The following is a 27,330-nucleotide window of genomic DNA, read 5'->3' as shown; positions in this document are numbered from 1 at the left end:
GGTAAGGCACCTTCACAAGACAGCAGCCTCTACATACCAGGCAACAAGGGGTTAAGAGTGTGAGAGCAGAGACCTGGGGGCAGGGAGCACTTATCACTTATCTGATCCTGTCTGGAGAGAAGTTACAGGTCAGACATTGCAGCAATGTACAGGCTCCTCTTCTCACACTCTGCCGACAGCCTTCATCTTCTCTCTTCCCTCTGAGCCTCCCAGCCCAGCAGAGATTGGCCAGAGTCAGTGCCTTTCTCCTCCCCCTCTCTCTCCACTGCTGCTGCTCTGCCACAAAGCTTGAGGACATCGATATATATGAGAGTTACAAAGCGCTGCGCTCTGCCAGCTTTAGCTGCCCTCCATTCCCTCTAGCAGTCAGGGCCGATTCTAGCTTTTTTGCTGCCTGAGGCGAAAACTGAAATGCTGCCCCCCCCCTCCCCCGCAAAAAAAAAAAAAAAAGCCTAGCCCTGATCATCTCCTGTATTTCACCCACTGAATTTAAATACGCAGCTTTAAAAAAGCATCTAGAACCTGCTTAAAGTTAGCTGACAACATTATTAATAACATCCTCACAAAGCGCCACAGATCACGGACACCCTATGACTGACGCTGCCTCACACAATAGTATCATTCAGTTACACAGACATTAGTGACCTCTGGTACCTTACAGGTGATGATCGGCTCCATGAGAAAGAGAACTTCATTACAATTTCTCCCCTCCATGACAATCACTGTTTAATTCATGGCCAGATGTCTTCAACTCCATGCAGCATCTCCGCACTGCACCCATAAAAATATAACAATCACTTACAATATGTCACCTGGATAACAACACTTTTTTCTCCTAAGTACTATATATCCCAAACTACACAATTTAATATACAGCCCCTAATAATTTAATAAAAAGTGTCACCCTAATGAACTTATATACAGCCCCCAATTAAATTATATACAGAACCCCACAACAGCCCCCCCCCCCGTACTTAAAATCTGCACCCCCTAGATGGAACCTCCAACTTTAAAGAGGTTTTCCAACAAAGGAAAGTTAGGCGCTATCCACGGGATAGGGCCTAACTTGCTGATCAAAAGGGGTCTCAGTGCTGAGACCCCGCAGATCGTGAAAACGAGGGGTCCGTCAGATCAATGGAGCAGACGGCCGCACATGACTGTTCTTCTCTATTAATCTCTATGGAGCTGAAGGAGATCAGTGAGCGTTGTGCTCGGCAATTTCCGTCAGCACCATAGGGATTAATGGAGCAGAACCTTCATACGCGTCCGTCTGCTCCATTAATCTGACGGAGCAACAGCACAGATCAGCAAGTTAGGGACTAACTGGTCTTTGTGGGAAAACCCCTTTAATTATATGGAGTATTCTATAATAGCCCTCCCCATATATGCTCCTTTTATTTAAGATCTGACTCCCATATACAATATCCCAGTATCCCACTAAAGCTATATACAGCAACCCATGAGCCCACCCCTATTTACATTAATATTCATCCCCCCCATAAAAAGTCCCCTCCACCCCAGTTTAGTTATACATAATACTCATTTTACCATAGGGAATCCTCCCTCCCCCTCCCCCAGGTTTTATTTCGCTCTCCTTTTTTATTATATGCAGTCCCCCACAGATGTTTTTTTCTATATAAAATGTGGCCAGTTAAAAAATAACAAAGCTTCTACTTACCTTGTCCCACGCTGAGGTCCCTCCTCTTCTCTGTACTGTTCCCGGGCAGCTCTGCTGCTCTATGGACCGGAGGACGCAGGCGACGTTTGATGACGCCACGTCGCCTGCAATCTCCAATACCATAGAGCAGCGCAGACAAACAGGTCTGCGCTGCTGCCCTGTACTGCGTGGTCGCGCTTGAGACCGCTCTCGCGGTTGAGATATTTTTGTAGAATGGAAGCCAGCGGCAGTCCGTACTGCTAGTGGGTGATTCGGACGAGCGCCCGAATCACCCACAGCTGTTTCCGCCGCTTTTTTCAGTGCACCGCATCTGCCGCCTGAGGCAGAATTTTCATCCCGCCTCATGGCAGATGCGGCCCTGCTAGCAGTGTAGGGCTGAGAGGAGGAGAGCCGCTGCGCTTCACTGTGAAGGGCTGCACTTACTGCCAGTATTAGCTGGCAGAGCACAGCTCCATCCCCTCCTGCAGTACATCCGGACTATAAGACGCACCACTGTTTTTTCCCCATTTTCTGGGGAAAAAAAGTGCGCCTTATAGTCCAGAAAATAAGGTATTTCCTGGCTGCAGAGAGCCTGTAGGGTGTTGTAGAATGTTGCGCCATGCTCAAATATGCATAGGGAGCATGGTTTGGTCTTCAAACAATGCTGTGTTTTAGTATGACACGCCCTTGACAGCCGCCGCTCTTAGAATCACTTCACTCTTCAATTCAATGGGCACTTACAGCAGCCTGACTAGGTAACGTCTCTGCAAGCTCAAAAGGACTGAGCTGAAGACCAAGATCCCACTATAACATGAAAGAGTGCACTCTTTCTACACTGACATCAGATGATTCTATAGATTACAACAGAACCTGTTCTGTTAAACGCGGATACATTTAGAAACACCCCAAAACAGTGGAGAGGGTGTCGGCAGTAACCGCTTTTAATCGGTCAATAATCCATCAGCATTGCTAAAGCCAAAAACAAACAGGAGTTGACCCAAAACAGAGATGGCCAGTAAATGGGATATTTGCATGTCCTCTGTGTCCTGTATCCCCTCCTGCTGTTGGCTATCAATCCTAAAGCTATTCATTCCTTCAGACAGATGAAACGAAGGGGAAAACCAAACATAGTGGCAACGTCAGAGTGGTGGAGGGTGAAAACAGCATTATGGAAATCACAGGGTGTTCCAGTGAGACAACCGTCAGTTGGCAGCAGCATGAATAGCCCGCAGAGTGGCACAATGACAAATTATGGAGGTGGCAGCAACCTCGTAGGCCACAGAGTGGCAGAATGACAGAGTGCGGAGGTGGCGGCAGCAGCATCTTGAGGTCAGAGAGTGGCACAATGACAAATTCTGGAGCTTGCAGCAACATGGAAGGCCACAGTGTGGCACAATGACAGAATGTGGAGGTGGCGGCAGCAGCATGAGGTCAGAGAGTGGCACAATGACAAATTCTGGAGCTAGCAGCAACATGGTAGGCCACAGTGTGGCACAATGAAAAAGTGTGGAGGTGGCGGCAGCAGCAGAAGGTCAGAGAGTGGCACAATCACAGTGTGTGTAGGTGGATGGCAGCAGTAGCAGCAGCATGAGGCCAGAGAGTGGCACAATGACAAATTCTGGAGGTGGCAGCAACATGGTAGGCAACAGAGTGGCACAGTGACAGAGAGTGGAGGTGACAGCAGCAGCAGGAGGTCAAAGAGTGGGACAATGACAAATTCTGGAGGGGGCAGCAACATGGTAGGCCACAGACTGGCACAGAGACAGAGTGTGGAGGTGATGGCAGCTGTAGCAGCAGGAGGTCAGAGAGTGGCACAATCACAGTGTGCGTAGGTGGGCGACAGCAGATTTCTTGATACCAACTTTGGCAACAAAAAAGAATTGAAATTTGAGGTATACAGATCCCCAAAACGGACACCCTAGTCTTTGAGCAAAAATCACTCCATCAGCTACTGAGTACAAGCAGCTAGATGCTAGAGACAGCACATGCAGTGTGAGATGACGGGATTGCAAATGGCCGTCTGCTTATATAGGACTGTGACATCACATAAGCCTACCGGTCACTGATTGCCGGTCACTGATGTGGGTGTTTCTTTCTTCTTCCCAGAGTTGTCTGCCCCATGTAACATGTTGTGCTCATGACCATTTTGCTAATAAAGGGGGGAAAAAAAATTAGTTCCCACCAATCACCATAAACTTCGGAATCGGGCCGATTCGTTAGAATTGATTCGCCCACCTCTACACTTTCTAGGCACTACACCTTCTGGAAGCCTCCTGGTATTATCCATCCATTGCGGTCAGGTACTAATACGAAAAAAGGGGTTGTGGACCGGCACAACATGAAGGAAAACCATGGATGCTAAAATGCATTTTATACAATAAAGGAAGTTTATTTTCATAGAACATCCGTGGATTTCCTTCATGTTGTGCCAGTCCCCAAACCCTTTTTAACATTTATTTTTAGTTGGTGATACCCCAACGTTCAAAACGAGTGCATGCTATTTATGTGTCCATAGTGGTAGTGCATCCCTAAGTCTGTAATAATTTCATATGGACCTACAGTCCGTTTAGGGTCCCAAAACTGGGTGAACTTTAAAGGGCTCTATGGGTAGTCCGTCAGGGTTAGGGTCAGCTTTCTTATTGGAGCTTTCTTATAGTGCAATTTGTACTACTTTGATTAAATGTGGGCCATACTCTCTAGCCAATGACCATATGAGGAGCAAACATGGACTGTCACACACACACTGACGGTAGATAATCAGAAGAGGTGCAGGCGAAACAGTTTATATCAATACATACAGTATACCAAGTATAAATATACTTAAATCACAATGTACCACAAGTATTATACATAAGGATGCAAATCATTCAATATAAGCATTAAATATACACTCACCGGCCACTTTATTAGGTACACCATGCTAGTAACGGGTTGGACCCCCTTTTGCCTTCAGAACTGCCTCAATTCTTCATGGCATAGATTCAACAAGGTGCTGGAAGCATTCCTCAGAGATTTTGGTCCATATTGACATGATGGCATCACACAGTTGCCGCAGATTTGTCGGCTGCACATCCATGATGCGAATCTCACGTTCCACCACATCCCAGAGATGCTCTATTGGATTGAGATCTGGTGACTGTGGAGGCCATTTGAGTACAGTGAACTCATTGTCATGTTCAAGAAACCAGTCTGAGATGATTCCAGCTTTATGACATGGCGTATTATCCAGCTGAAAGTAGCCATCAGATGTTGGGTACATTGTGGTCATAAAGGGATGGACATGGTCAGCAACAATACTCAGGTAGGCTCTGGCGTTGCAACGATGCTCAATTGGTACCAAGGGGCCCAAAGAGTGCCAAGAAAATATTCCCCACACCATGACACCACCACCACCAGCCTGAACCGGTGATACAAGGCAGGATGGATCCATGCTTTCATGTTGTTGACGCCAAATTTTGACCCTACCATCCGAATGTCGCAGCAGAAATTGAGACTCATCAGACCAGGCAATGTTTTTCCAATCTTCTACTGTCCAATTTCGATGAGCTTGTGCAAATTGTAGCCTCAGTTTCCTGTTCTTAGCTGAAAGGAGTGGCACCCGGTGTGGTCTTCTGCTGCTGTAGCCCATCTGCCTCAAAGTTCGACGTACTGTTCGTTCAGAGATGCTCTTCTGCCTACCTTGGTTGTAATGGGTGGCGATTTGAGTCACTCTTGCCTTTCTATCAGCTCGAACCAGTCTGCCCATACTCCTCTGACCTCTGGCATCAACAAGGCATTTCTGCCCACAGAACTGACGCTCACTGGATGGTTTTTCTTTTTTGGACCATTCTCTGTAAACCCTAGAGATGGTTGTGCGTGAAAATCCCAGTAGATCAGCAGTTTCTGAAATACTCAGACCAGTCCTTCTGGCACCACCAACCATGCCACGTTCAAAGGCACTCAAATCACCTTTCTTCCCCATACTGATGCTCGGTTTGAACTGCAGGAGATTGTCTTGACCATGTCTACATGCCTAAATGCACTGAGTTGCCGTCATGTGATTGGCTGATTAGAAATTAAGTGTTAACCAGCAGTTGGACAGGTGTACCTAATAAAGTGGCCGGTGAGTGTAAATTTAAATGCATATATTACAGTTATCGCTAGTCGGCTCTAGATGGCAAAGCCTTCTTATAAGCAGACTTGAAGGAAATACACTTGTCGGACTTGTGTTTTATAACAGGCGCATGTTTTTTAGCAGTCATGAAACGCTCAGCACACTGTACTTTTGCAAGTCACACGCATTAAAAACGTCAAAGCACTAAAAATACATTTTACTCTGAGACACGTGCAATTGCAATGTGTTTTTTACTGATCAATTGTCATAGAAAAGATAGACCACTGTGATAGGTTTTTTAACCCCTTAAAGCTGAAGCCACTTTTCACCTTCCTGACACGGCCCATTTTTTCAAATCTGCCCTGTGTCACTATAAGTGGTTATAACTTCGGAACGCTTTAACATATCCAAGTGATTTTAAAATTGTTTTCTCGTGACACATCGTACTTCAGGTTATTTGAAAAATTTTATGTTTTGCATTTATTTATGAGAAAATCAGATATTTGGTGAAAATATGGAAAAAATTTTGATTTTTGAACTTCAAAAATGTTCTACTTTTTCCATACATAGTCATAACCGCAAAAAAACGTAATAACTAACATTCACTAAATGTCTAATTTATGTGGACATGGTTTTTTATGCATACTCTTATTTTTGTAGGATGTTATGGGCCTTTAAACGTTAGGTGCGATTTTTCACATTTTCATAAAAAACGCAAAATCCTGCTATTGAGGGACCTGCTCAGGTTTCAAATCACTTTGAGAGACCTAAATAAAAGTAAACCCCATAAATTACCCCATTATAGAAACTACGCCCCTCAACGTACGTGAAACAACTTTTATGAAGTTTGTTAACCCTTTAATTGTATTACAGGGGTTAAAACAAAATCGGATGCAATTTTGAAAGTAACATTTTTTTGGCTAAATTAATATGTTTTTCAAAAAATGTACAAATTCTCAGTGGATAAAATACCAAAACGCTCCACAAAATTTGATACCCAATCTCTTCCGTGTATAATAATACCCCATATGTGGTGGTAACCTGCTGTATGGGCACACGCCAGGGCATCGAAGGGAGCTGCGCCATTCAGAGCAGATTATGCATTGTCAATTTTTATTGGCTATACAATCTTTATTTTTTTGGCAATTTGGACATATAAGGGCTTATTTTCTGCGACATGAGATGCACTTTACAAATACTTCATTTTAGTGGGTCATTAGCTTAATGATGAGATTTTATTAACTCTTGAATGTATGGGTGAAGAGAAAATTGTCAATTTTGGTTTACTTTCTTTTCGTATTTTTTGGGGGTCGTACACCGTACACTAAAAATATTATATTATCTTTATTCTATAGGTCACTACGATTACGGTGATACCTCATTTATATAGTTTTTCATTTATTTTTACAATTTTACTGGATAAAAACTAATATAGAGGAAATCTCATTTGTTTTTGCATCGCCATCTTTTCGGAGACATAACTTTAATATTTTTTGGTTGACAGAGCTAGTTTAGGGCTTATTTTTTACGTGTTGAGTTGTTCTTTTCAGTGGTACCATTTTTGCGCACATAACTTTTTTTGATCACTTTTTAGAACATTTTTGTGTAGAGATTTTATGAAAAAAGTACATTTTTGGCGTGTTTTTCGGGTTTTGTTTTTACGGTGTTCACCGAGCGGGTCCAATAATGTTTCTGAGTTATTGTACGGATTGTTACTGACGCGGCGATACCAAATATGTGGGGGTATTTGGCGATTTGTGTTTTTTTCACTTTATTGCATGTGTATAGGGAATATTTGTGTTTAAGGGACTCTAACTTTATTTAATTAATCCAAAAGTGTGTATGTTGGGGTATGTGGGAGAGCTCGAGGTTAATAAAAAAACAACAGCTGGCAATAGCTAAGGTGTTATATCAGGTGCGCAAATCCATTGCCATGCACTGGTTGGATGCTGCCCCGCCGAGGGTGAGGGAAGTGCAGAAATTTTTGAATAATACCATATGGTTGGAGCTGAAGGTGTATGTGAGAAGAGGTGCGGTGGATAAATTTGAGAAGCAGTGGGGAAAGTGGCTTGAATGTCCAGGGATGGCATCGGAGGAATTGTCGCGGAGCTGGATGCGGGCCAGACCAGGGGGAGTGGTAGGAGTTTAGAAATGGTGGGGTATCCTAGTGGAGGAGGGGACAGGAGGGAGTGGGTTAGGAAGATTGTAATGGTGGACCAGATCACAGGGAGGGAAAGGGTTCTGGGGAGGTAAAGGGGTGGGTTTTATTGTATTATCAATATGTTCTTTTTGATGCAGTTTGTAATATGCTTAAAATGTAAAGCTGTAATTTACTCTGAGATATCTGCGTTAATAAAATGATTTTTGATTTAAAAAAAAACTTTATTTAATTAATTATTTTTATTAAAAAATTATTTTATGTAATGTATTTAAAATTTTTATTAACTTTTACAGGTTAGCTTGAACAAGTGATCCACTGATCACTTGTTCAAGCTCTTCTTCACATTACACAGTGTAATACAGATGTATTACACTGTGTAATGTAACACACTGAGCATGCTGCGCATGCTCAGTGTGTTACAGCTGGGTCCTGTCAGAAGGCAGGGACCCGGCTACAGGAAGGAGGATCGCGCAGCCCCGGGCACCGGCAGTCCCGGGGCTGCGATTGGAGCAGCGCCCCCCCCCGGTAAGCGCCGCGGGGGGCTCCGATCCTTCTGAAATGCCCCTTGTCAGGGGTTAACAACCGCGATCGGAGAAATCTCCGATCGGGGGTGTTAGAGGCAGGTGTCGGCTATAATATATAGCTGACACCTGCAGCTTCTGGCGCCGGCTCCGTTCAGGAGCCGGTGCCAGAAGCATGACGTAATAGTACTGCATTTTGCGGGAACGCACCTCCCGCGATGCAGTACTATTATGTCAAATGTTGGGAAGGGGTTAAAATGCGTTTTATGCTTGTGAAAAATGCATTGAATGCTAATGAATCAGATCAAAAACTAAAAAACCGCAGGCAAAAAATGACAGTTTTTCATGCGTTGTACTCTGACGTGATCTGCAACGCACTTGTGAAAGAGGCTTGAAGAACAATTGTAAAGTATAAAAATACATGCTTCATATGGCTGTCCTGCATATGCTGACAAATATACATGCAGTATCCAGAACCAGTGGGAGGCGCATTCTGTCAGCCAGCCAATAGTCAGCCATCTATCATTTGCCACCCCACCGTATTTTATACGGATACTGTGCCATATGGTTCAATAAGTTGCCATACCGTTGCAATACATCCTGTATTTATTGCCAGAATACAGCGATATACACTCACCGGCCACTTTATTAGGTACACCATGCTAGTAACGGGTTGGACCCCCTTTTGCCTTCAGAACTGCCTCAATTCTTCGTGGCATAGATTCAACAAGGTGCTGGAAGCATTCCTCAGAGATTTTGGCCCATATTGACATGATGGCATCACACAGTTGCCGCAGATTTGTCGGCTGCACATCCATGATGCGAATCTCCCGTTCCACCACATCCCAAAGATGCTCTATTGGATTGAGATCTGTTGACTGTGGAGGCCATTTGAGTACAGTACAGTCTGAGATGATTCCAGCTTTATGACATGGCGCTTTATCCTGCTGAAAGTAGATATCAGATGTTGGGTACATTGTGGTCATAAAGGGATGGACATGGTCAGCAACAATACTCAGGTAGGCTGTGGTGTTGCAACGATGCTCAATTGGTACCAGGGGGCCCAAAGAGTGCCAAGAAAATATTCCCCACACCATGACACCACCACCACCAGCCTGAACCGTTGATACAAGGCAGGATGGATCCATGCTTTCATGTTGTTGACGACAAATTCTGACCCTACCATCCGAATGTTGCAGCAGAAATCGAGACTCATCAGACCAGGCAATGTTTTTCCAATCTTCTACTGTCCAATTTCAATGAGCTTGTGCAAATTGTAGCCTCAGTTTCCTGTTCTTAGCTGAAAGGAGTGGCACCCGGTGTGGTCTTCTGCTGCTGTAGCCCATCTGCCTCAAAGTTCGACGTACTGTGCGTTCAGAGATGCTCTTCTGCCTACCTTGGTTGTAACGGGTGGCGATTTGAGTCACTGTTGCCTTTCTATCAGCTCGAACCAGCCTGCCCATTCTCCTCTGACCTCTGGCATCAACAAGGCATTTCCGCCCACAGAACTGCCGCTCACTGGATGGTTTTTCTTTTTTGGACCATTCTCTGTAAACCCTAGAGATGGTTGTGCGTGAAAATCCCAGTAGATCAGCAGTTTCTGAAATACTCAGACCAGCCCTTCTGGCACCAACCATGCCACGTTCAAAGGCATTCAAATCACCTTTCTTCCCCATACTGATACTCGGTTTGAACTGCAGGTGATTGTCTTGATCATGTCTACATGCCTAAAAGCACTGAGTTTCCGCCATGTGATTGGCTGATTAGAAATTAAGTGTTAACGAGCAGTTGGACAGGTGTACCTAATAAAGTGGCCGGTGAGTGTATACAGAATAGAAAAGACCATACGGTCGTGTGCATAAGGCCTAATTCTGTACTAAGCAAAAATAAGAAATTCTCTAATTCACTATACATAGCTATCTGCAGGTGTTTAGCAGCTAGCAGGGCTTATTTCCATTTGCTATGCTTCATGGTTACCATGGGAAACCATATAGGCCGGCTGGAGATGAGAGGAGGCTTTTTGGGAGGGGCTGTAGCAGAGGAGTGCAAGAAAATATGAGTTGACTAGTGACTCATCACATGCTTCAGGTCGTCCAACTACAAACATGCTCTCCTGATTCATTTGAAAGGCTTAATGTTCTGGCAAAAGACCTTGAATGATGTCCCAAGCATGTGACTTGTCACATGCTTTAGGTCAGCCAATTACAAACATGCTGTCCTGAATCATATGAATGCCCTTAGTGCTCTGTGGCCCACTTCAGGAATAGCTGAATGTGATTTTAAAAGAAAGGGTGATAGATATACCAGCCTGTATCTAAGGCTAGAAAGAAGCCAGCAGCATGATACAGTAGTGTTGGAATTGGCTCTCTCCAACTGTGCTAAAACTATTTTTTCCAGTAACTTAACAGTTATGCTTTAAGGTGGACCTGATGGAGATCCCAAGGAAACTTGCATGTACGGACTGACCTGAAGGAATACTGACATATTACTGATCTGAAGTGGACCTGAAGAAGAACCCAAAAACTTACATATAGGAATGGACTAGAAGGAATACTGAGGAGGATTGTGGACCTAAAGGGGAACCTTCCCATTATCAATTTGGAATCAGAAAAAAGAGAGAGAGAGCACATTGTACCAAGGCAAGCAATTGTGGGAATGTATAATGATGGGATTGGTGATGACAGGCAGGATCAGAATAGAATCTAGCCTTGCTGCTGCTATAGAAAAGGTTTCTAAGGAGAGCCAGAGAGGTTGTCCTGTTGGCAATGGAGGACTAACTGGACCACTTCAGTGGTATGATAATAGAAATGTTAGGGACCCCAAGGCCACCTTACAAACTATGGCAGAATAGCATAGGCTTTGGTATCCTGGAGATATACCCCTGCCAGGGAAAACATAGGTATATCATCAGGATAGTCTTCTGGATATTACCAGGGACCTGAATCGGGAGGGTTTAACATTTTAGAGGTACAACACTTTAGAAAAGAATGTAGTTTTAAGGGAAGTCATTTGGCATAGAAATTTTAATGGCCACATTTGAAATTGAATAAATGGATTCCTGAAGGCAACCAATTAGTATTGAGTTCTGTTTACCTGCTGCTCACCAATTGATTCCTTATTGTACAGTCATGGCCAAAAGTTTTGAGAATGACACAAATATTATATTTTCACATGATCTGTTGCCCTGTGGTTTTTATTTGTGTTTGTCGGATGTTTTTATGGCATACAGGAATACAAGCTTTGATTGACAGTTAGAATGAGTTAATGCAGTATGAATATTAGCGGTGTTGACCCTTCTTCTTCAGGACCTCTGCCATTCTCGCTGGCATGCTCTCAATAAACTTCTGGACCAAATCCTGACTGATAGCAGTCCATTCTTGCATAATCAATGCTTGCATTTTGTCATTATTTGTTGGTTTTTGTTTTTCCACCCGTCTCTTGATGATTGACCACAAGTTCTCAATGGGATTAAGATCTGGGGAGTTTCCAGGCCATGGACCCAAAATCTCTCTGTTTTGTTCCCTGAGCCATAAAGTTATCACCTTTGCTTTATGGCAAGGCGCTCCATCATGCAGGAAAAGGCATTGTTGATCACCAAACTGCTCTTGGACGGTTAGGAGAAGTTGCTCTTGGAGGATGTGTTTTTAGGCAGGACTGTGAGAGAGCCGATTCCCTTAGCTGAGAAGCAACCCCACACATGAATGGTTGCAGGATGCTTTACAGTTGGCATGAGACAAGACAGGTGGTATCGCTCACCTTATGTCCCCCGAACAAGCTATTTTCCAGATGTTCCAAACAATCGGAAAGGGGATTCATCAGAGAAAATGACTTTACCCCAGTCCTCAGAAGTCTGCTCCCTGCACCTTTTGCAGAATATCAGCCTGTCCCTGATGTTTTTTCTGGAGAGAAGTGACTTCTTTGCTGCCCTCCTTGACACCAGGCCTTGCTCCAAGAGTCTCCGGCCCACAGTGCCTGCAGATGCCATTCCTGAGCAAGCTCTGCACTAATGGTATCCCGATCCCAGAGCTGAAACACTTTTAAGAGACCGTACTGGCGCTTACTGCTCCTTCTTGGGCGCCCTGGAGGCTTTTTGGCAACAATGGAACCTCTCTCCTTGAATTCCTTGATGATGCAATAGATTGTTGACTGTGGTGCAATCTTTCTAGCTGCTATACTCTTCCCTGTTAGGCCAGTTTTATGCAGTGCAATTATGAGTGCACGTGTTTCTTTAGAGATAACCATGGTTAACAGAAGAGAAACAATGATGCCAAGCACCAGCCTCCTTTTAAAGTGTCCAGTGGTGTGATTCTTACTTAATCATGACAGATTGATCTCCTGCCCTGTCCTCATCAACACCCACACCTGTGTTAATGGAGCAATCACTGAAACGATGTTAGCTGCTCTTTTTAACTCCTTAATGACGCAGCCTGTTTTTAAGTTAATGCTCAGACCTTTTTTTTTTTTTAATTTGACCAGTGTCTCTTCCTGTGGTAATAACTTTTCAACACTTTAAGATATCCCTGTGATTTTGAGAGTGTTTTCTAGTGAGACATTGTAGTTTATGTTAGTATTATCATTTCGGTGATCAATTTCTTTTTTTAAGGGGTAAAAATTCAATAATTTAGGAAAATTATTTTAAAAATGACAATTTTCAAAGTTTCAAATGTTCTTCTCTTTAGACAAAAAGTCAAACCACATTTTTGTTGTAGAATCCTTTTGCCATTGGTCTTCTTTTTATTTCAATAATTTGTTTTACGGATCTGAGAAGGTTTCAAGTTTTAGTAGCAACTCAGATTTTCAAGAGATTTGAAAAATGCTAAATTTTTAGTGACCAATTCAGTTTGGAAGTTCTCTACAAAGGCGTATGTGCTATATACCCCCACAAGTAACACCATTTTATGAACCCAACATCTCAAACTATTCAATTCAGCATTTGAGAAGTCTGTTAACCCTTTAAATCTTTCACTGGAAGCAAACAAAGATGGATTGGAAATTTTGAAATTGCTAATTTTGAATAAGATTATTCTCATTTAGCCCTAAAATTGACACATTCAGAAGGAATTTGAGGTAAACATACATCCTAAAATTTCTTCCCTGCCTCTTCTGAGTACGGCAATACCAGACATGTTGTTGTCAACTGCTCTTTAGTCGCACAGTTATGTCCAGAACAGAGTATGTACCATTGGGTTTTTGGAAGGCCAATTTGGCTGCAAATGTTTTGTGGTGCCACAGTGTACTTGAAAACTCCCAAAGATGTCACCATTTAGGAAACTAGACCCCTAAAAGAATTTATCTGGGGTTGGGGTTAGCATTTAAACCACCAACATGCTGGCTAAAATATAATGCAAAGTAAAAGGTGTAGAGTAAAAAAATGCGTTTTTATCTCAAAAATTTCATTTTAGTGCCTAATATATTGTGTCCCACCCATGCCACTTTAGACAAACACCCCAAAAATCATTCTGTGGGTCGTCCCAAGTACGGCAGTACCACACATGTGCCAAAAATTGACAGGCTGGGCACACAGCAGGGCTGAGAATGGAAGGAGCGAAATTTTGCTTTTGCAGCTCCGTTTTCACACGTTTGGATTTGGAGTGCAATGTCATGTTTGCAGGGTCCGTGAGGTGCCAGTGCAATAGAAACCCCTGAGAAATTATACCTTTTCGGAAACTAGACCCCTCAAAGAATTTATCTGGGGTTGTGTCGAGCATTTTAACCCCTAACATGATGGTCAAAATGTAATTCAAAATAAATGGTGTTGAGTAAAAATTGCAAAAATTTTATCTCAAAAATGTCATTTTAGTGCCTAATATATTGTGCCCAACCCATGGCACTTTAGACAAACACCCCAAAAATCATTCTGCGGGTTGTCTCGAGAACGGCAATACCACACATGTGCCAAAAATTGACAGGATGGGCACACGGCAGGGCTGACAACGGAAGGAGCAAAATTTTGCTTTTGAAGCTCAGTTTTCACACGTTTGGATTTGGGGTGCCTGTGAGGTACCAGTGTAATATAAACCCCTGAGAAATTATACCATTTTGGAAACTACACCCCTCTAAGAATTTATCTGGGGTTGTGGTGAGCATTTTAACCCCCAACATGCTGGTAAAAATCTAATGCATAGTAAATGGTGCAGAGCAAAAATTGTTTTTGTCTCAAAAATGTCATTTTAGTGCCTAATATATTGTGCCCAATCCATGGCACTTTAGACATTCACCACAAAAATCATTCTGTGGGTTGACCCGAGTACGGAAATACCACACATGTGCCAAAAATTGACAGGCTGGGGACACGGCAGGGCTGAGAAGGGAAGGAGCGAAATTTTGCTTTTGGAGCACCCTTGTCACTTGACTGGTGTTGGGGTGCCCCCGAGGTACCAGTACAGTAGAAACCCCCCCAAGTAGTGACCCCATTTTAGGAAACGGCACCCCTCAAAGAATTTATCTAGGGTTGTATGAACATTTTAACCCCTGAGATGCTGGGATAAATGTAATACAAAATAATGGGGGCATTGTAAAAATTGCATTGTTTTCTTAAATGTGCCAAAGTAGGAAGAAATTTATTCAGCCCAACTCATGTCACTGCAGATAAACACCCCAAAAATCATTCTGTGGGTTACTACGGGTATGGCAATGCCCCGTGTATAGCAATAATCTACAGGCTGTGGACACAGCAGGCCTGAGAAGTGACGAACAAAATTTAGCTTTTGGAGCACCTTTTTCACTAGACTGGTGTTGGGGTGCCCCTGAGGTACCAGTACAATAGAAACCCACGAGAAGTGACCGCATTTTAGGAAAGGGCGACCCTCAAAGAATTTATTTAGGGTTGCATGACCATTTTAACCCATAAGATACTATCTCAAATGTAACAAATTGAATGGTGTTGAATAAAATTTGCTTTGCAATTTCTCTTACTTTGTCATTGTAGTGTCAAAAGTATTTTGCCCAATTCCACTGGAGACAAACACCCCAAAAATCATCAAGCAGGTTCTCCCGGGTATGTGGCAATAGTCTACAAGATGGAGACATGGCAGGGCTTGGAAGAGAATGGCATTTGGAGTACCGACATTTACATTTTTTTTGGCACCATAAAGCATTTGTAGATGCCCTTAGGGATCAGTACAGTAGAAACCTCTGAGAATTAGAGGTCCCTACACACCCCTCCATGAATAAATCTAGGGGTGTAGTGAGCATTTTAGGTGGACCCCAATGGACAAGTGGACCCCAATGATGATGCATAATGGATAGTGCATAGTACAAATTATCTATTATGTCATCTTGTGCCCAGCTCCTGCCATGGGAGACAAACACCCCTAAAATCATGATACAACCTCTCTCTTGTTCTTGTACCTAGGCACTTCAAAAGTCTCAGGCACATCAGCACTACTACGAAAACGCCTTCTCAGGGGTTGGCTTTGTGAGGACGAGGTGCACAAATAAAACGTCCCTACGCTCGTCCCCACTCGCAGACTCCATATCGGAGGCCATATAATTAAATATATCTCCAAGTCAGTATATGTCTTCTGGGACATGATGGGGAGATAGTACACAAACCTACACAGAACAACGCCTGCCCCTCCACACAACCTACGCAGAACAACGCCTGCCCTTCCACAGAACGCCCGCTCCTCAAACCAACAACCGCTCCTCAAACCAATGCCCGCGCCTCCACAGAACACATACTTCTCCACGCTACGCCCGCTCCTCCACAGAACGCACACTTCTCCACGCTACGCCTGCTCCTTCATGCTACGCCTACTCCTCCACGCTACTTCTCCTAACAGATCGCACTTGAGCGGTTGTGGGGGATAGGGAAAATGTACAATGGGGGGGGGGGTAATCGTGTGTTTTGGGGTACAGTAAAGGGACAGATCACTAGCAAAACTCTCTCCAATACCACCAATCACAAAATGGCCATATTGGAAAGCGTTGGGCTAGTAAGATCTGCCAAAAAAAACGTCACAGATCGCTGTCATTGGCCAGTCTGTGTTGTCTGGCCAATGGCGACGATCGACGTCACAGGACCAATCAAATTGGTCCTATGATGTCATCAGAGGGGTGTCAGCTGGCGATGCCGACACCTCCCACCGAGGTGTCACCCTGTCTCGCAACGTCCAAAATGCAAGTGGCGCTTGCATCCGATATATCCGAGATATCAGATGCGGAGCGTGAACAGGTTAATTTTTTTTGTGTGTACATGTTTTAACTTTAGATGTCCCCGATGAGGTCATAAAAGACCCCTGGGGGACATTGCACTTTTTTTTTTTTATTATTATTATTATTATTTTTGTTTTCTATTACAAGTTTTCCCCTGTAACTGAGGCATCTATAAGAGCCTCAGTTACAGGGGAAATAACCACCTGTCACTGGGGACAGGTGATCAGAGCTGTACTGGGTCTAATTTGACCCAGCAGCTCTGATTAACCCCTTTAGACCCGGCGGTCACGTGCAGAGAAGGGAGAAGGCAGGAGCAGAGAAGGCAGGAGCAGAGAAGGGAGCGTTAACGAACCGCATCTCCCTTCACCCTAGAGCAGTGGTGGCGAACCTATGGCACTGGTGCCAGAAGCGGCACTCGGAGCCCTTTTTGTGGGCACCCGGGTCATCGCCCCAGTACATCAGCCGAGACTCAAAGAATCTTCCTGCAGTTCCAAGCAACTTAAAAGTTGCTGCTTTTAGTCATATTTTGATACCGACTTCAATACTTTGGAGCTGTAGGAAGAGGAAGAATTAGACAGGGTCGAATTATTTTTGGAGGACCTCCTGCTAGCCCCAGTATTCTCTGTTTACAGAGGGAAACTGTAAAGTAGGCCAATATTATTGAAAGTTGTTGACCCGGGAGCAATAAGTTACTGCTTTAATTTTTGGTTGGCACCTCGCGATAAATAAGCAGGTTTTTGGGTTGCAGTTTGGGCACTCGGCCTCTAAAAGGTTCGCCATCACTGCCCTAGAGTCTCCGGGTTTCTCTGACACCCGGAGACCGGGTCCTGCTCCCACAATTAGCGCGGGAGCAGCAGAAAACTACAGCGACGTCTAAAGTCAGCGGGCGGTCTGAGAGGAGTTAAGGCAGGCCTGCAATGTGTTTTGTAGCCAAATATTGACTTTGCAATTAATTGCTGTTAAGCTGATCACTTTTTATAACATTCTGGAGTATATGCAAATTGCCATTATACAACCTAATGCTGTAGACTTTGTAAAAATTTACATTTTCATCATTCTCAAAACTTTTGGCCGTGACTTTAGAGCCTCTGGTTCAGAAATGGCTTTTGCCTCGTCAGCCAGACATTCCTGTGCATAGAATCGCTACAGATAGAGAGTGATTTTACCCTAACTGTCCATGACCAATCTACCTTCCAGGAACTTATGATTACATTCATGAATACTAACTTAAAGGGGTTTTCCGTCGCCATGGTAGCGTCGGGTCTCACGAAGACCCGAAGCTACTTCGGCTTAACCCATGCATTACAATGTGCTATCAGCACATTGTAATGTATGAGGAGTAAAATCCCCATATACTGCCATACTGTAGTATGGCAGTATATGATAAGATCGTACGGACACCCTAGGGTTAAAGTACCCTAGGGAGTCTGAAAAATAGTAAAAATTAAAAAAAAAAGTTTAAAAAATTTTTTAAAATAAAAAAACCCTAAAAATTCAAATCACCCCCCCTTCCCTAGAACTGATATTAATACAAATAAACAGTAAAAATCATAAACACATTATCGCCGAAAATGCCCGATCTATCAAAATATGATAACGGTTTTTCACTGCGTTTAACCCCATAACCGAAAATCGCGCCCATACGAAAATGGCACTTTTTTGCCTTTAAAAAAAAAATAAAAAATTCTATAAAAAGTGATCAAAAGGTTGCACAGTCCTAAAAATGCTAACATTGTAAACGTCATCAAAATCCGCAAAAATCTTCACCACCCACAGCTCCATACACCAAAGTATAAAAAAGTTATTAGCCCAAGAAGATGGCAAAATCCCCCAAAAAATTTTTGTACAGGAGGTTTTAATTTTTTAAATGTATGAAAACATTATAAAACCTATATAAATTTGTTATCCCCGTAATCGTACCGACCCAAAGAATAAAGTAGACATGTCATTTGGGGCGTACAGTGAAATCCGTAAAATCCAAGCCCACAAGAATACGGCACAAATGCGTTTGAATTTTTTTTCCCGCTTTCCAGTACACGGCATGGAATATGAAATACCACCATTTTGAAGTGTAATTTGTTACGCAGAAAACAAGCTGTCACACAGCCCTGTACATGAAAAAATAAAAAAGGTACAGATTTTTGAATGTGGGGAGTGAAAAATGAAAACGCAAAAACAAAAAAGGGCTGCGGCGGGAAGGGGTTAAGGTCCTTGAAGGTAGAATGGTCATGGACAGCCACATGACCCTTCATCTACTGCCATTTTATGTACAGGAATGACTGATTTATTAGGTAAAAGACAGGACCAGGGGGCTTTACTTTACAAGAAAGCGGTGCCAAACTTTTAATAGATGTATTTTTTCGCACTCATCTTTACCAATTTGAGAACTCTACAACCTTATTTATACAAATAGCAAAAAAAGTGTTGATTAACTAATGCATAAATATTGATTCCAATTGTTCAAGGTAAATAAATCATGCTCCAGGAGACGCAGCAAAACAAATCTTAGGTTTCATATACCTTAACCCATTGCCAGCCTTTTTGTCTTTTTCTTCCTCCATTAAAAAATATATAACATTTTTATTTTTCCATGTACAGAGCTGTATAAGGTCAGTATTTTATATGGTGAGAAAAGGGCAGTGATCCAGCTTGCTGTTCAAAAGCGTTCATTCTATATAACTGCACACAGCAAGAAATACAAAAAGTTTACACGTTTCAAGTACCATTCCTGCCATTATTCACAACTGATTTTCTCACTGTGGTTTAATTACAGATGCTACAGAATTAGCTAATTTCAAGTAAAATTTTAGGTACTGCAGAATTTGTCAATGTAAAGTCAGATTTCAGGTGGTGCAAAATTTGACAATTTCAAGTCAAATTTCAAGCACTACCTAATGGGGCAGATTCATCAAGCTGTCTAAAAGTCAGAATATTCTTAGTTGCCCATGGAAAACAATCACAGCTGCCCTTTAAAATATTAATGAGCAGTGGTAAAATGAAAGCTGAGCTGTAATGGGTTGCCATGGGCAACTAAGAATATTCTGACTTTTAGACAGCTTGATAAATCTGCCCCAATATGTAAATTTCCAGGTTAAATTCCAGGGGTACAGAATCTGCCAATTCAAAGCTTACATTCCAGTAATGCAGAATTTGTCAAATTCAATTTATTTTAAATTCCGTTGATGCAGAATTTGTGAATTCCAAGTTAAATTTCAGGTGCTGGAACAGCCAAGTCGGATCCCTGCCTGGTTCATCTTAAGGAACGCAAGGATGTTGGCTGTAGATAGCCGATTCCTCTTGCCATTGATGATCCCACTCTTTTTTGAAGGTGGGTGAGGACACTTTCAACAGAGGTTGAAGGTGAAGAATATAATCCCATGGAAGTTGAAGTACTGTCTGCCATATAATTGACCAATGCCTCAACTTCATGTGGTCTATTAGAGCTTACAGTATACGTTGCACACCCTGGCGCTTTCGTACACCAGAGGGAACTGGGAAATCCTGGGGGAACGTCTTCAATACGATCTCGAGACAAATCCAGGCAATATGGAAAAAAACAGAGGACAAGCGCTCCAGACTCAAGGAGTAACTAACATATAGTTAGGTAAAAAGCTAATATATGTATTCTGCTCACCTTGTTTTAAGATGGTATAGGCTTTGAGTATAAATGGTATGCTGCTAGCCGTCGGCTCCGTCCTCAGAGCAGATAGGCAGATCCCGCTGCTATTGCTCAGGGAGAAGTAGTGTATAAGCAGGTAATTCTTAAAACAATATATTTTTTATTTCTATAGTGCTGTATACAAATAAAAAATACATTGTTTTAAGAATTACCTGAAGCGGATGCAGCGCCTTCATTTTCCAGTCTCCAATCATCTCCCAGCATTCGAAACAGAACAGGATCACTCTCTGCAGCACCAGAACGGTTACGCCCCTGTCCCTTAATTTCTGCTTTCTTCCTCATTTTAACCACTTAGCGCTCCGTGCCGTACTAGTTCGACGCTGGCTCCTGCAATTAGCGCTCAGTGCAGTACTAGTACGGCGTAAGGGCACCTGGGCTCTTCTGTGCCACCACGTCACGTGACATGGTAACATCGCAGTGGGACGCACACGATGGAGGCAGGAGAACCTCCTACTGACATCACCCAACCAATCGGATCGGTCCCGCCCACCGATCACTGCAATTGGCCAGTCAATCCTGATTGGAGTGTTTATAGGCTGAAAACTTGTTTTTAGCTCCCTCCTCTTCCTTCAGCAGCTCTATTTTGGTTTGGTAGAACGTGTTGAAGGCATTCAGCAAGTGGGGATGATTTCCTCTTTAACTTTTCATCATCCTCTTGCTCATCATCCGGTGACCCCCGAGAAGGAGCTGTAGAGTTCCTGTGCCTGGGACTTCTGCGATTGAATTGCCTGGGACTTCTGCTATTGAAGTGCCTGGGACTTCTACTGATCCCACATGGGTAGCCCCTGATAATTAAACCCCTCAGGTCCCGACTTTGTGGGCCAACCTGGAATTAAATTTGACACGGCAGGGCACAGAGCTGTTGACTTTTTACATTTTTTTATGAGGAGCTGTTGAATTTAATTGTAGTCCAGACCAATCTCTACGCTGCACAGCATATTGCCCAAAACCCCTTTTCATTTTATGCACAACCCTACAGGTGGACCCCTGTCAATGGAGCAGAGGTGGAGAAGTATTGAGGCATAATACTTCTTATGGGGATTGTAACGAAGCCTGCAATCAGGGACTACCGGAGCACAGACATTCTCTACCACACCCTTTTAAAGCCATCCATAAGTTTATGCACTACACCGACAACACACAGTGCCCACCCAGAGATGACCCCAGTTATGATCATTTAAGGTCAGTCCCATATTAGATCATTTTAGTGCCAAGTTTGCCCAGGCATATATCCCCACCACACATGTGAGCATAGATGAGTCCCTGATACTTAAATTAGATGAGTCCCAGGAGACTTCAATTCCGCCAGTACCTGCCCAATAAGAGGGCAAGGTATGGCATGAAGATGTATAAGCTGTTTGAAAGTACATCAGGGTATACCTACAAGTTCAGGCTATATGAAAGGAAGTGCCCCACTCCCCTCCTGGGTGTTACAAGGAAGATTGTGTGGGATTTGGTGCATCCACTGCTGGACCAGGGCTACCACCTCTACCTGGTCAATTTCTACACAAGCACTACCCTGTTCAAGTACGGCATGCGGCACTGTCACAGAAGTCGCTGCTTGGGCAAAAACTTAAAAGGCACAATAGCAGGGCACTATGCAGCAACTGTATTGTGTGTTAAGGACAAGGACAAGAGAGAAGTCCCTGTATTAACCACAATACATGGGCACACCACCACCCCTGTCCCAGTATAAGGTACCAGTACAGAAACCGCCAAGCCACACTGTATTTTAGATTATAACAAGTACATGGGAGGGTAGGATTTGTTGGACCAGGTTCTTTAGCCATACAATGCCATGCAAAGTCGAGCGTGTGGCACAAGAAGCTGGTCATGCACATCATGCAGATAGCACTATATAATGCTTATGTGCTACATCGATGAGCAGGCCAGAGGGGAACTTTCCTGGAATTTCAAGAGGTAGTAATAAAGTACTTTCCTTTTGGAGACCAGGAAGGGGGAAGCACTTGTGGAAGTGAGGCCACATAACGCATGTATCAGGGCAGCACTTTCCAGGAGAAGTTCCCCAAACTGCCAAGAAGGGAAGGACACGGAAGAGGTGCAGGGTGTGGTCCCAAAAAGGCATTCAGTAGGACACTATTTATCATTGTGAGACATGCCCAGAAAAAAACAGGATTTTTAGATTACCATGTTGTTACCCTGATGTACTATGCACAGCTTATACATCATGCTCCACCTTCCCTTCTAAGCCCTGCCATGTGCCCAACCTGTATATTACTGCCCCATAAGAGGTATTGCTGTACCTGGGAAAACACTGTGACAGGAGCTGGGCACAAGATGACATAATGGATATTTTTTTACCATGTACTATCCATTATGCATTTTCTGTGGGCCCACCTGTGGGGGTTAAAATTTGTAGTTTACAAAATAGGGTCAGTTCTTAGGGGTTTCTACTGTACTGGCCCCTATTGGCATCTACAAATGCTTCATGATGCCAAAAAGAAAAAAAAATAGTACAATGCCTGTGATCCAAATGCAAGTTATTCCCTTTTGAGCCCTGTTGTGTCTCCAACCTACATGTTATTGCCGCTTATGGGGTATTGCCCTAAACAGGGTAACCCGTAGAATGATTTTTGATGTGTTTTCCCCAGTGGCATGAGTTGGGGAAAATGCTTTTGTCACTACAATGGCATATTTCATAAATTGCAATACAATTTTTACTCTGAACTACTCACTTTGTATTACATTTGAGCCTGTATCTTAGGAGTTAAATGCTCATACAACCCTACATACATTCTTTGAGGGGTGCCTTTTCCAAAATGGGGACACTAATTGATGGTTTCTATTGTACTGGTACCTCAGGGGCATCCCCAACACCAATCTAGTGAAAACGGAGCACCAAAACCTAAACTTTGCTCCTTTCCTCCTGAGCCCTTGCGTCTCTCCATCCTGCAGATTATTGCCGCCTATGAGATTTGCCCTAACCGGGGTAACCCACAGAAGTTGCTACTAAAACTTGAAACCTTTTCACATCCTTAGACAAAAAAAAGGAAACGTAAAATTATGGAAATAAAAAGAAGACCAATGGCAAAAGGTTGCTACAAAAGAAAATGTGGTTTGTCTTTTTGTCAGAAATTATTGAATTTTTGCCCCCCCAAAAAAGAAACTGATCACCAAAATGACATTACTAACATAAACTACAATGTCTCACGAGAAAACAGTTTCAAAATCACAATCACTGGTCAAATTTTAAAAAAGTAATAACACAGACATAATAACAATAGCAAACTACAAACTAGCGCCTTTCAGTTTCTGATGCACTGGCAAACTATACGGAAAGCATTTAGACTCTTTAAATTTATCACTTTTTTGCAGCCAATTAATAAGATCAAAAAAGTTCTGCATCCCATTTTGACCGAAAAAAACCCCAAGAAATGTAGATGATGCTAATTTATTAAACAAGAAAAACTGAAATATCACATGCTCATAGGTATTCAAACCATTTGCTCAGTATTGAGTAGATGCACCTTTTGAGCTAGTACAGCCATGAGTCTTCTAGGGAATGATGCACCAAGTTTTCACACCTGGATTTGGGGATTCCCTGCCATTCTTCCTTGTAGCTCCTCACCAGTTCCCTCAGGTTGGACAACCATTTTCAAGTCTCTCCAGAGATGGTCTATTGGGTTTAGGTCAGGGCTCTGGGTCAAGAATGGTCACCATGCTTTGTTATTTTAGCTGTGTGTTTAGGGTCATTGTCTTGTTGGAAGGTCCAGGTTGAGGTCCTGAGCACTCTGAAAGGTTTTCATCAGGGATATGTCTGTCACATTCATCTTCCCTTCAATTTCAACCAGTCGTCCTGTCCCTGCACCTGAAAAATACCCCCATAGCATGATGCTGCCACCATATTTTATTGTTGTATTTGGCAGGTGATGAGCAGTGCCTGGTTCTCTACTCACATATCGCTTAGAATTAACACCAAAAAGTTCAATCTTCATCTCATCAAACCAGAGAATCTTATTTCTCATTGTCTAGGAGTCCTTTCTGTGTTTTTTTTTTTGCAAACTGTATGCAGACTTTCATATCTCTTGCACTGAGAAGAGGCTTCTGTCGGCACACTCTGCCATAAAGCCCTTTCTTGTGGAGGGCCGCAGTGATAGTTTGTGAATCTTTCCCCCACTCCCTACTGCATCTTGTGATCTCAGCCACAGTGATCTTGGGGTTCTTCTTTGCCTCTCTCACCAATGCTCTTCTCCCAAGATTGTTTAGCTTGGCTAGATGGCAAGGTTAACCCCTTCCCGACATTTGACGTAATAGTACTGCATGGCGGGAGGTGACTTCCCACAAAATGCAGTACTATTACGTCAAGCTTCTGGCGCCGGCTCCTGAACGGAGCCGGCGCCAGAAGCTGCGGGTGTCGGCTATATATTATAGCTGACACCCGCCTCTAACACCCGCGATCGGAGATTTCTCCGATCGCGGGTGTTAACCCCTAACACGCCGCGGTCGCGCTGACCGCAGCGCGTTAGAGGCATTTAAATTCAATTACATGTCAATCGGACCCCCCCCGCGGCGCTTACCGGGGGGGTCCGCAGCTCCGATCGCAGCCCCGGGACTGCCGGTGCCCGGGGCTGCGCGATCTTCATCCGGAAGCCGGGTCCCTGCCTTCTGGCAGGACCCGGCTGTAAGACACTGAGCATGCGCAGCATGCTCAGTGTCTTACATTACACAGTGCAATACATCTGTATTGCACTGTGTAAGCTGTAAAAGAGCTTGAACAAGTGATCAGAAGATCACTTGTTCAAGCTAAGATGTTAGTAACTGTAAAAAAAATAAATAAAGCTTTTTTTTAAATAAAAAGAAATAATAAAAGAAAGTGAAAGTCCCCCCAAACACCACATTTCCCTTTACACAAGTAATAAACTATAAAAACACTAAATCACAAAAAAAACCCACTTATTTGGTATCGCTGCATCCGTAACAATCTGTACAATAAATCCTAATCATAATTGGACCCGCTCGGTGAACGTGGTAAAAAAAAAAACCCAAAAACTTGCCAAAAATTAAAACTTTTTATCAAATTGCTTTACAAAAAATGTTCTAAAAAGTGATCCGAAAAAGTTACAATCACAAAAATTATACCAATGAAAAGAACATCTTGTCACGTAAAAAATAAGCTTATAACCAGCTCCGTCAACCAAAAAATACTATAGTTATGCCGGTATAAAAATGGCAATACTAAAACAAATGCAATTTTTTCTATTCTAGTTTTCCTTCAATAAAATTGGACAAATATAAAATAAACTATATAAATGAGGTATCACCGTAATCGTAGTGATCCGTAGAATAAAGATAATATATTATTGTTATGCTACAGTGAACACCCCCCCAAAAAAATGCTAAAAATCCAAAACAAGAATTGATGATTTTATTTTCCTCCACACGTAAAAAGTTAATAAAATTGCTTCAATAAGCTAAATACCCACTAAAATGATGTTTTTTACAGTGCATCTCATCTCGCAAAAAATAAGCCCTTATTTGTCTAAATTGCTTAAAGGGGTTATCCGGGTTTAATTTTTTTTTTATGGCCGGGCTGGGGAGGGATAGTTAAACATAATAAACATGGACTTACCTCCTCCGGCGCCGCCGATGTCCCGCGCCGCGGTCACTTCGTTCACTTCGGTCCGCGTTGTGGACGGCTCCTCCCATCCGTCCCTATCTCTCAGCGTTGTAAGCGTTGTGGGCCGGCCGGAAGCTCCCTGTGCGCACTGTTAGTGAAGCTGGCGCACGGAGAAGACGGGCCGCGGCGCGGGACATCGGCAGCACCGGGTGAGGTAAGTACATGTTTATTATGTTTAAATAGCCCTCCCCAGCCCGGCCATAAAAAAAAAATTAAACCCGGATAACCCCTTTAAAAAATAAAGATTTGTATAGCCTATTCCCAACGTGCGTTGTTATAGAACGGTGCGGCGGGTAGTGACTTGCCAACACGGTTCAGACACAGCGATCGGGGCAAGATGGCGGCTGTTCCTGACGGCCATCCATCCTGCCCCATGGAACAGAAGGGTTACGTCCCACCCACATGATCGCTGCTATTGGCTCATCAATTCAGACCAGCCAATAGCAGCGAATTTACTTATGACGTCAGTAATACCGATCACCATGTCTGTAGACACGGTGATCGGGGCAGGGTGGCGGCTGTTCCTGACAGCCACCAATTGTGCTTTGCGGTCCAGAGGGGTTTTGTTTCCCCCCTCTGTCCATGTTTGCCGCTATTGGCTGGTCGATTTGGTCCAGCCAAAAGCAGCAATATTCGTCACAATGGGCATCGCTAGGGTGAATAAGAGCAACACTTGGCGATAATTTCCCTTCGAAAAACGAAGATTTGGTACAAAAGCGCTGGCCGTACACATTGTAGAGATGATGCTGTACAACTCTTACGAGCTGTTCCAATGTGCAGGTCCTGCCGTATCATTTCTCCGTTTTCAAGAGGAAGATATTAGGAAACTAATATTGGGACAAGAAGGACGGGGCCCCAGTATCTCTGGTTTAGATGTTCCTGTGTTTTGCCAGGACAGAATTTTCCCGGTGAATTCTGCTGCTTCTAATGGTAGGACTCACTAAAGAGTCTGTTCCAAAAGAGGAGTTAGGATGGACACTACATACTACTAATAGACCTGCGACACCTCCAGAGTGACAAAAGTTTAGTTGGTCCCCTGGTATATTCTACCTCCTTATACGCAACACATTCACAATTCACGCCCAACCTGTTGTGAATTAATTTTCGGTAAAATTAATAATTGTAACAACTGGTAGGTCACGTTGCTCCCTATACCCCTCCATTATTTCATAAGGGGCGCCACATAACGGGCACTGAACTCTCCAGAAATAATTGCAATTTCCATCTTGGACTGCATTGCACATCATATTTGGAAACCACCTATATGTTCAAAATGCTCATTTCACCACGTGTATTACCCTACACCACATATTACACCTTGCTAAATTCCCCAAGGGGTGTACATTCAACAATTAGGGTCACTTTTTGGGTTTTCCTCTGTTTTGGTACCACTACGGCTCTCCAAATGTATCCTGACACATGTG

This window comes from Engystomops pustulosus, chromosome 5, assembly GCF_040894005.1.
Source record: "Engystomops pustulosus chromosome 5, aEngPut4.maternal, whole genome shotgun sequence".
In the NCBI taxonomy this organism is placed as follows: Eukaryota; Metazoa; Chordata; class Amphibia; order Anura; family Leptodactylidae; genus Engystomops; species Engystomops pustulosus.
This window is presented reverse-complemented; position numbering follows the sequence as displayed.